Raw genomic sequence first — 10,815 nt, 5'->3', positions numbered from 1 at the left:
TTTAAATTAAGATTGGAATATGGTTCTCGGGACAAGTGAATCCTGAATGATATCTGTGGAACTATTTGCTAACAATTTATATCTTTTATGGACCCCGCCAGCGACCGCATCTAACTGGAACCAGTTTCCGTAACACCTCTTACGATTTATCGAATTGTTCAATGTACAGCTCAAGTACTGGAATATTTATGCACTCATTTTAGGCAACGACCGGTAAAAATGCAAATTGATTGATTTGAGCCACTTTGAAGTACTCGATTATAAATAAATCATCGTTGACGGAGGTACTAGACCGAATACTGCCGGTTGAGTCTTTTAAATAAAACCAACAAAAGTAATGTGTAACACAAAGTGGTCAATGATGAAATCAAGCACGACTTGTTCCAGGACAAATTGTATTCGAGCGAAAGGAGTTAAGAATATACAAAAGAATCAAAGAGGAACTTGAGTGAATATGCAATCAGCCAAAAGCGACTAATGTTGATACAAAGTAAGACGGTTGTTTATGGAACGTTCCAAATCCAGAAAACTGATCTTTGTTAGATAATATTAATATCAGATATTCCTTAAATTTATAGAATGTGGTGAGACAAACTCCATTATCTGTTCAATTAAAAAAATTAAACTTCCAAGAAAATTTAAGGCAAATATATCTTCCTTCGACATGCAAACCTCACTTAAATTTTAATTAAGTTTCTTTACAAATTAACTGCTTTGGCATCAGACAGTTAATAGCATTCCCAACTTCTAGGACTATATTCAAGCGTAGGCTGATACCTAAGTTTTGATATAAACTGGAAAAAAATAAATATTTGTACTTGGGAATGGCTTTATTGTTTTTCAAAATATTCTCCACGAAGATCAATACACTTATGCATATATCATTCTTCTCTCGAACGCGGCCAAGAGTTCGCATTTTTTCTTGCTAAGAACCCAAGTCTCCGAGGAATACGTGAGGACTAACAAGATGACCCTATGGTGAAACGTTGTAGTCTCCTATCTTTATTATTCTCATCTGACGTTGCCACCATTTACTTCGTCTTGCCTTCATAGATGTGCAACCCATCGCGTCGTTTGCTCGATCTGGATGAAGGTAGACTGTACACCTCGGGTTGTTCTTCCCAAAATGTCAATATCGTCAGCGTAAACCAATAGGTGGATGGCCTTGAAGAGGATGCGAGAGGCACGCATTGGCATCTGCATCTTGAACCAATATTTCCAGGGCCAGGTTAAAGAGGACGCATTACAGGGCATCCGCTTATCTTAGACCGTTGTTGATGTTGAATGGTCTTGAGAGTGATCCTGCTGCTTTTACATGACTTTGCACATTGATCAGGGTCAGCCTAGTCAGCCTTATCAATATCGTGGGATACCGAATTCTCTCATGGCCGTGTAAAGTTTTACCCTGGCTATGCTATTATAGGCGACTTTAAAGTCAATGAAAAGATTATGTAACTGATGTCCATATTCCAACAGTTTTTCCATCGCTTGCCGCAGAGAGAAAATCTGACCTGTTTTTGATCTGCCTGGAGTGAAGCCTCTTTGGTATGGGCCAATGATCTTACAGATGGTGCTCAGTAACGTGATACCTCTATTAATGTTTCGCTGCATCATATCTTCCTTTGTATTATATGTACGGGACAGATAATGCCAGTCGTCAGGCATTAATTCGCTGTCCCACACGTTGATCACTTGGTGTAATTGGTCGCCTCCATATTTAACCAATTCGGCTAAAATCTCATCGGTTCCTGGCGTGTTATGATTTGTAAGCCGATGAATTGCACGGACTGTTTCTTCTATACTTCGTGGTGGCAGTATTTGTCCTTCTTCTTCAATTGGCGGGACCTCCAACTCGCCGATGTTCTGATTGTTCAGTAGTTCATCAAAGTACTCAGCCCATCGCTCCAATATGCCCATTCTGTCAAAAATCAGATTTCCTTCTTTGTCTCGACAGAATGAGCATCGAGGTGTGTAAGGCTTCATCCTATTGACATGCTGGTGAAAATTGGGCGCCTGGTACGGTTTCTCCCTCTACTTTTCGAGTTCACAGACCTGTTGGTTTTCCCAGGCTTCTTTTTCCATCTGTGAAGTCGCTTTTCCGCTCTGCGGAGTTCGCAATAAGTCTCCACGCGTGCCCGTGTACTTTGAGAATGTAACATTACTCGGCCAGGTATGTTTGTGGCCGTTTTTATGATAACGTTCTTCAGCTGATTGTGAAGATCATTTGTTGATGCTTCATCTCCAGGTTCTCTGTTGACTGCGGTTATTGCGGCATCCATTTCCCTCTTATAGGTGTTGCGAGGGACAATGTTGTGGATGGCTTTAATGTTGACTCCCACCTGATTGCCAGAGATGTTCTGGGTGGTGTTGTTATTCGAGTTCGAAGCACCATACCAACGAGATAGTAATCCGAGTCTATATTGACGTTATGACATTCATCAATGCTGAGAGGTTACGGCGTTCGATCAACATGTGGTCAATTTTATTGGAAAAGGTCTCGTCTGGAGAGGCCCAAGTTTGTTTGTGGACCCCTTTCCGCGCAAACCGTGTGACACTGCTAATTGAATAATCCACAGTCCATTATCATTTGTATTTTGATATAAGCTACAGGAGCCAACCTATACGGGCTCTATCCATACTTGGCTGTGAAAATCCCCAAGTATGATTTTGATATCATATCTGGGAAAAGCTTCGAGGATTCGTTCAACTGCCCCGTGGAAAATATCCTCCTCCAATTCTGCAGTCTTCTCTGGAGAGGCTTATATTTCTAAATTTGCTTCGCAAACGCAGAGTGCATAACCGTTCGCTTATGCTTTCAAAACCGATAAAAGGTTTCATTTTTTGGCTGACTAAGAAACCTACTCCGAGCAGATGGTTTACTGGATGGCCACTATAATATATGGTGTCGTGTCTCTTCTCCAGGAAACCGGTCCCTGTCCAACGCATTTACCGCAAAGCTGTTACATCAGGACAGAGTATCGGCTAGTTGCTTGGCAGCTCTATCTCTGTACAGGAAGCACACGTTCCATGAGAAAATGTGCAAATCGTAATTCCATTCTCGTTGTATTAGCAGTCCAGTCCGAGACTCCTGTTGTGGCTTCGTAACAAGTTGTTTTCCATGTAGCGTTGTCAGCCCTTCCCAACCGCCAACCTGGAGGACCAGTAGATTTTTAGGCGCGAGAGACCATCCCTCTTTGTCTGCAGTTTTTCCTTAAGAAAGGGCTCCCAGCGGTCACCACGTGGAGGTAGAGATAGGGTTTGGTAGTAGAGCTGTTGGTCTTCGTTCAGCAGGCGTTTCCCAGGTTTTATGCTCCATCGTGGGTACCAATCCACGTTTCACCCTGGCACCTATACTACAATTGACCATCAACCCGATTGGTTCCCTTGTTTTTCCGAACACTTCAGGATTGATGGCGACCATTTGCTTCGAAGTGCTTCAAACAACTCACGTGCCTATAGACGACACAAATAACACTCTTATAAACAAGTCGGAATATCGGAAGCTGGCGTTTCAAATATGAAGGTTTTGTGTTCATCATATGTAGCAAAAGTTTCTTCGCACATTTTTCCATTCGTATACGGCTAAAAACCCAAAATATTCCTTTATACTTTTTCAAACTACAAGATATACGTACATATTACAAACATAGATATGATGCTCACCCTAAACAAACAAATATTGCCTATTACCGAATACTGTATTCTATATGCATGTATGTAAATTAATCGTACATCTATTTTCGATTTACTTCGTCCAGAAAAATATACATATACACATATACAGTACGTATATTGAATAACGCTTGTTCAATATACAAATATATCTATCTAAATTAGGCACTACCCCAAAGCTCCATTTACATATATATATATATATAAATACATACATATGTCTATCTAAAGTAATTGACATAATGAAATGATTAAAAAACTAAAACGAAATGTTTCCTTGCAACCCCTCATTCGTAAGAGCTCACTTTGTAGTGGTATTGACAAATTAATATATTATGATGACGCCATATACGTTTTAGAATGCACGAATTTCACACAAAATATAAAAATTTCACCTTCTATAATTTTGTTAATAATAATTCGATTTCCTTCAAACTTTCCAAAGTTATGCTTTATGATACCCTTTATGCAAGTACCATAAGGGGGGTTTCCGGCTAAATTTCTAAAATATGGTAATATACTATTATCTCTCTACTCCATGGATCTCGCTTCCACATTACAACCAGAATGCCCAAAATACTTCTGCAAGTCTTTCTGCTTTTCGGCAGGATTAACTTTGCAATATGTTTGTTTGGTTCTGACAGGAAGAGTTTGGTGTGTTTAGCAGCATTAAGCTATATAGGAAGCTTGTCCCCAGTGTTTCATAGCACCAATTGCTGGCTCCGGTCCGATCATGCGAGAAATGGAACCCTCTTTTACTAAAGCATCAGAGATATCATTTCCCTCTTCACCGCATTGACCGGGTACCGGACTGCTCAAAGCTCTCAATGCAACTTGACTATCAAATCGCATAAACTTCAGCCTGAAAGACCGTTACATATTGTCCCAAAGGAAAAGCACTTCTGGTTTTTATTCGAGAGGCAAACTATGCTCTAGAACCCTGTTCTATTTCGGAGCCATCGGTGTGGAAGATGTCAGTATATTCCAGCACGAATTCTTCTGATTCGTCCCAGTTTTCTCTTCGTTTCAAGATAACTTCATATCTTCTACCAAACAGATGTATGGGGATGGGAGAATTAGAAGCCATTGCAAAAACTGGATTCAGTTCTAACAATAACTCTTACAGTGCTCTGTGCCCCCCCCCCCCCCACGTTCACTGTCTCCCCATATATCTAATCGAATCAACCTGTCAACTGCTCACATTGAGGTGCTCTGTAAAAACCAATCCAAGGGCTACAAATGGATAATGCATTTAGAGCTGCGTCGGATGTCGTACTCTTTCCACCGGCAACACTCAGACACACAGTTCTTTGCAGTGTTTCACCTTAAACCACCACACTACGGATACATAAGCGAACATTGGCCAAATGATAGCAACATATATTCACATTACTACCTGAGGCCTAAGTCCACATTTTGAGACGAAGGTCCGTCTACACAGGCCATAACCATCTTTACATCTACTCGCTTGTTCCAAAGAAGCTTCTCGTCTAAAATAACTCGCAGATATTTCACTTCTTCGGAGAGTTGAAGGGTATCCATCATCTCTGGAAGGCAAAGACCATTCAATTTCCTTCTTTCTGTAAATAATACCATTGTAATTTTATTTGGATTTATTACCAATGCCTGAGGCGGCAACTGTCAATCAAACCAAAGGCGCGTTGTTTGTTTCTACCCACCGTTTTGAGACCTCGGCCAACAACTAGCACAGCCACGTCACCAACATAAATTTGACCGTGTATTGTTAGATTTTGAAGTTGACATGGTAGTGAGCCGATCAACATACTCCACAGAAGTTACGAAAGCACACCTCCTTGAGGACAACTTTTCAGCCATTTTCGAGTAAATCGGATGTGAAAAACAGACAGACACACAGTCAGACAGACCAACAGAGCCTGTGAGGAATGGCCACAACGCGATAACCGGCATATAGCCGAAAGCAGTAAATGCCCCGAATTCAGAAAGGCGTTGACTACAATGAAAAAATGAGGTTTATTTATATGTTACCCCACACCCAATCTCACATTGTCTGAATTTGAGGGCATGTTGAACTCTTGGTCGTCGAGAGCCTAGGAGGCCTCTCAGACAGGCCTCGACAGTATGGGCTCCGTGAAACCAGATCAACCGTTAAGGCCATCAATTGGTTACTGGTTGCCCGAAAATGCATTTCATGGAAAAGATAGTATATAAGCAAATATTGCCTGGTAGTAACCCTGAATGTGAAAAATCCATTCAATTCGGCAAATTGGGGCCGTATACAGAAGTCAACTGATGCCGATATAACACCGATGATGACCTCAGGAGTACGTTGTTTCCGCGGATGTCATGCAAGGCTCCATGGTAGCCCACTACTGTAGAACACCATGTACAATGATGTTCGTAATCTTCTAGTTCTGGAGGAAGCCACGGTGGTTGCAAAGCATCTCGAAGATGTTGAGTTATACTCATGCGAAGCAATCAATGCTTTTAAGCGTTGCTTGGCTAGCGCTGGTCTGGCACTCGCGGAGGAAAGGACGGAAGCGGCCCTCATCCCCTCGCCCCCCCCCCCACAACCTCCCACCTTCCCAACAAATGTTAAACCAGCTTCAGAAAGTACTAACCGAGACCTTTCGTTAGATACCCTACAAGATTATATTTGGTGAAAAAAATTCACTACTGTTAGGTACTGTCATCGGAAAATTTTATCTGGAGAATGGTAGCTTGCTAGGAGAGGGATGCGATCAACTCCATAATCACTACAATCCAGGAAAAAGCTAAAAAGGCGTGGTTGCGAACGCTGCTGATAGAAGAATGGAGACCCAACTAGTGAGCTAACTCCGTCTCGTGACGTATTCGGCGTAGTTTTGAGTGGCTAAAAGTCCATCAATCTGACGCATCCAGGCCAGAGACTTTTGAAGGTTTCCAGCTCCTTAAAACAAACAAAAAGGCAAGCAGGCGGACGGACAGAAGGACAGTGAATCGATTTTAATAAGGTATTGTTTTAAACAAAACCTTAAGAAGAAGTAATTTGTGGAAACCATGTGTAGTATAAACCTGACTTACAGCAAATTGTACCATATGTAAGATATTAAACCTAATCATGTAAACAAAGTAAATTCAGGAATATTACAAACACACTGACTAGACTTGACTTCTATTTAAATTTTTTGTATTATAAAAATTAACTTTCTCTCCTACAATATTGTTTGCCTAAGGAAAGTTGTTTTGAGCAGTACTTTGACCGCGGCATAATGCAAAATTTTTTATGATCATAACTAAAATAAAAATTTTACAACATAAGGAAGATTTGTATACATAAGTGATGTTTAATAAAGTAAACCTTTAATGTTGTTCAAATAATCAAGACTTTACTATTTTAAAGATTGTGATGAATCTGCCCAAGCGCTCAACAATATTCATTTGCCACAAAGAGTCAGAGTAGTAGAAGCACCAAGTCAACACCGTCCCAATCCGAGGCATAGATAATGTTTCTGAAGCAAGAAAATTTCAAAATCTGCTGGTTTCTTGCCCTCCTAGTCATCTGTGAAACCCCACAAATCTCTTGGGTCTTTAACGTGAGTACCTGCCATGTAAACATAATGGCAAGGTCCTTTTCAGACACGGATTAATTTGGTGACTACAATCGAAGTCCCGCCGTGACTGGTACAACGATACAAGTTTATATTGAGTATAGGCTTAGCATTTCTACTAGAGTATGCCACGCCTATCAACATCCCTGCCGCAGCTAAGAGTTACGGTGCCTGAGTTGTCCAGCGCAAATTCACGGTTGAGCCCACAAGGAATTCTTTCCGCAATATGTGCACAACCACCATAAAACTCCCACAAGTGGCCAACTGCAAATGCCCGAGGACACATCCCCAAGAAATGCCCTGGGGCATTTACTCTTAGTGGGTCAACCCGATTCTAATGATACCTGATAACCTCCGATGGGGCTTCGTCGCAAGAACCACTTCAGATGAGCCCCCTAGCCGACTTGAGTCTAAACACCCTTCTCAAACTCAGAGCATTCGCCTACTGCGTTCACAACCAGTAAATTGATGCAAATACGGCGTTTCCTAGCGCCCCCACTTGGAGGTTCACATCTGATCATTTGGTGTTGAATCAGCAGACAGGGTTGCTACCTCATCTACCTCGTCGACAACTCTAACCACCAAAGAAAACGAGTGTGATTTTTTCATTTTTCAATGTATATAGCATATCAAATGAGAGGCTTCAATTAACATTTCTCGAGACTAGTTTTGCTTTTGATATTCACCAAGCCAGAGAGGAATGAGTCATATAAATATACATATAACCACCATCCCCATATTTTGCCATGTACAAGACAAATCTTATTCTCGATATTTAATCAATCCAAGAACTGCAAGAAGCCCCTATTTAAATTGTCTGTAGGTACATTGCCGGGCACTCTATACAACAACCAAATAAATTTAAAAAATATCAAAACCTAATTCATCTTTTAAATTACGATTAGAATAGGATCTTGTATCGCAATTCATGAAGGGCAGGCGAAAAAAGATTTTTTTGTTTCCAAATCTCCCGTTTGCGTTTGAATTAACTTAAATCCCATTTAAACATCACGTAGAATTAGAAAGTTAACAAAGAAACTGCTTCATTCCAGGAATATAAAAGAACCTTTCCGATTCTCAGCTTGTTTTCAGCTCCTTCATCATCATCTTCAACGGCGCAACAACCGGTATCCGGTCTAGGCCTGCCTTAATAAGGAACTCCAAACATCCCGGTTTTGCGCCAAGGTTCAACAATTCGATATCCCTAAAAGCTGTCTGGCGTCCTGACCTACGCCATCACTCCATGTTAGGCAGGGTCTGCCTCGTCTTCTTTTTCTACCATAGATATTGCCCTTATAGACTCTTCGGGTGGGATCATCCTCATCCATACGAATTAAGTGACCCGCCCACCGTAACCTATTGAGCCGAATTTTATCCACAACCGGACGGTCATGGTATCGCTCATAGATTTCGTCGTTATGTAGACTACGGAATCGTCCATCCTCATGTAGGGGGCCAAAAATTCTTCGGAGGATTCTTCTCTCGAACGCGGCCAAGAGTTCACAATCCTCGTTGCTAAGAACCTAAGGCTCCGAGGAATACATGGTTGGTTGGTTTTCGGTGCTGACGTTGCCACCATATATTTTGTTTTGCCTTCATTGATGTGCAGTCCAAGATCTCGCACCAATTGCCGCCTGCTCGATCTGAATGAAGGCAGTTTGTACGTCTCGGGTGGTTCTTCCCATGATGTCGATATCGTCAGTATAGGCCAGTAGTTGGGTGGACTTAAGGAGGATCGTACCTCTTGCATTTACCTCAGTATCACGGATCACTTTCTCGAGGGCCAGGTTAAAGAGGACGCATGATAGGGCATCCCCTTGTCTTAGACCGTTTTTGATGTCGAATAGTCTTGAGAGTGATCCTGCCGCTTTTATCTGGCCTGGCACATTGGTCAGGATCAGCCTAGTCAGTCTTATCAATTTCGTCGGGACACCGAATTCTCTCATGGCCGTGTAGAGTTTTACTCTGGCTATGCTATCATAGGCGGCTTTAAAGTCGATGAATAGATGGTACAACTGTTGTCCATATTCCTCTTCGGTATGAGCCAGTGATGTTCTGGGCGTATGGGGCTATCCGACCTAGCAAGATAGAGGAGAATATCTTATAGATGGTACTTAGCAACGTGATACCTCTATAATTGCTGCACTGTGTGATATCTCCCTTTTTATGTATGAGACAGATAATGCCTTGTTGCCAATCGTCAGGCATTGATTCGCTGCCCCATACCTTGAGCACAAATTGATGAACAACTTGGTGCAACTAGTCGTCTCCATATTTAACCAATTCGGCTGTAATTCCATTGGCTCCTGGCGACTTATGATTTTTAACCCGATCACTTGTAAGGACTATTTTTCTATACTTGGTGGTGGCAGTATTTGTCCGTCATCTTCAGTTGTCGGGACCTCCAACTCGCCGATGTTCTGGTTGTTCAGTAGCTCATTAAAGTACTCAACCCATCACTCCAATATGCCCATTCTGTCGGAAATCAGATTTTCCTCTTTGTCTCGGCAGGATGAGCATCGAGGTGTATAAGGCTTCATCCTGCTGACTTGTTGGTGCGGTTGCTCCCTGTACTTTTCTAGTTCACAGACTTGTTGGTTCTCCCAGACTTCCTTTTTCTGTTTGTGAAGTCGGTTCTCCGCTCGACGGAGTTCGTGATAACTCTCTGCGCGTGCCCGCGTTATTTGAGAATGCAACATTACTCGGTATGCGGCATTCTTCCGTTCCGTTGCTAGCTTACATTCATCGTCGAACCAGCCGTTCCGACTTTTTTTGTGGCTGGAACAAAGTATCTTTGTGGCCGTATCCATGATAACGTTCTTCAGATGGTTGTGAAGATCATTTGTTGATGCTTCATCTCCACGACCTCTATTGACTGCGGTTATTGCGGCATCCATTTCCCTCTTATAGGTGTCGCGGAGAGCTGTGTTGTGAATGGCTTCAGTATTCACTCTCACCTGATTGTCAGAGGGGACTGTAGGTGGTGTCATAACTCGAGCTCGCAGCACCATGCCAACGAGATAATTGTCCGAGTCTATATTGGCCACCCTATATGTTATCACATTCATCAAGGCTGAGAGGTGGCGGCGTTCAATCGACATGTGGTCAATTTGGTTGAAAGTGGTCTCGTCTGGAGAGGCCCACGTATGTTTGTGAACTGCTTTCCGCGCAAACCAGGTACTTCCAACAACCATTTCATGCGATACTGCTAACTGGATAATGCCCAATCCGTTATCATTGGGATCCCTATGTAAGCTATGGGAGCCGAAGTATCGCCTGAATACGGGCTCCTTCCCTACTTGGCTGTTGAAATCTCCAAATATTATTTTGATATCATACTTGGAACAGGCGTCGAAGGTCCGCTCAACTGCCTCGTAAAAGGTATCCTTCTCCGATTCTGCAGTCTAATCTGTAAGGGCAGGTTTCATTTTTTTTCTGACTAAGAAGCCTACTCCGAGCACATGGTTTGCTAGATGGCCGCTATAATATATGGTGTAGCGGCTCTTCTCCAGGAAACCGGTCCCTGTCCATCGCATCCCTTGCAAGGCTGTTACATCAGCCTTATATTGGGGCA

The sequence above is a fragment of the Hermetia illucens genome, chromosome 2 (assembly GCF_905115235.1).
Source record: "Hermetia illucens chromosome 2, iHerIll2.2.curated.20191125, whole genome shotgun sequence".
Taxonomy (NCBI): Eukaryota; Metazoa; Arthropoda; class Insecta; order Diptera; family Stratiomyidae; genus Hermetia; species Hermetia illucens.
Note: the sequence above shows the minus strand (reverse complement) of the source record.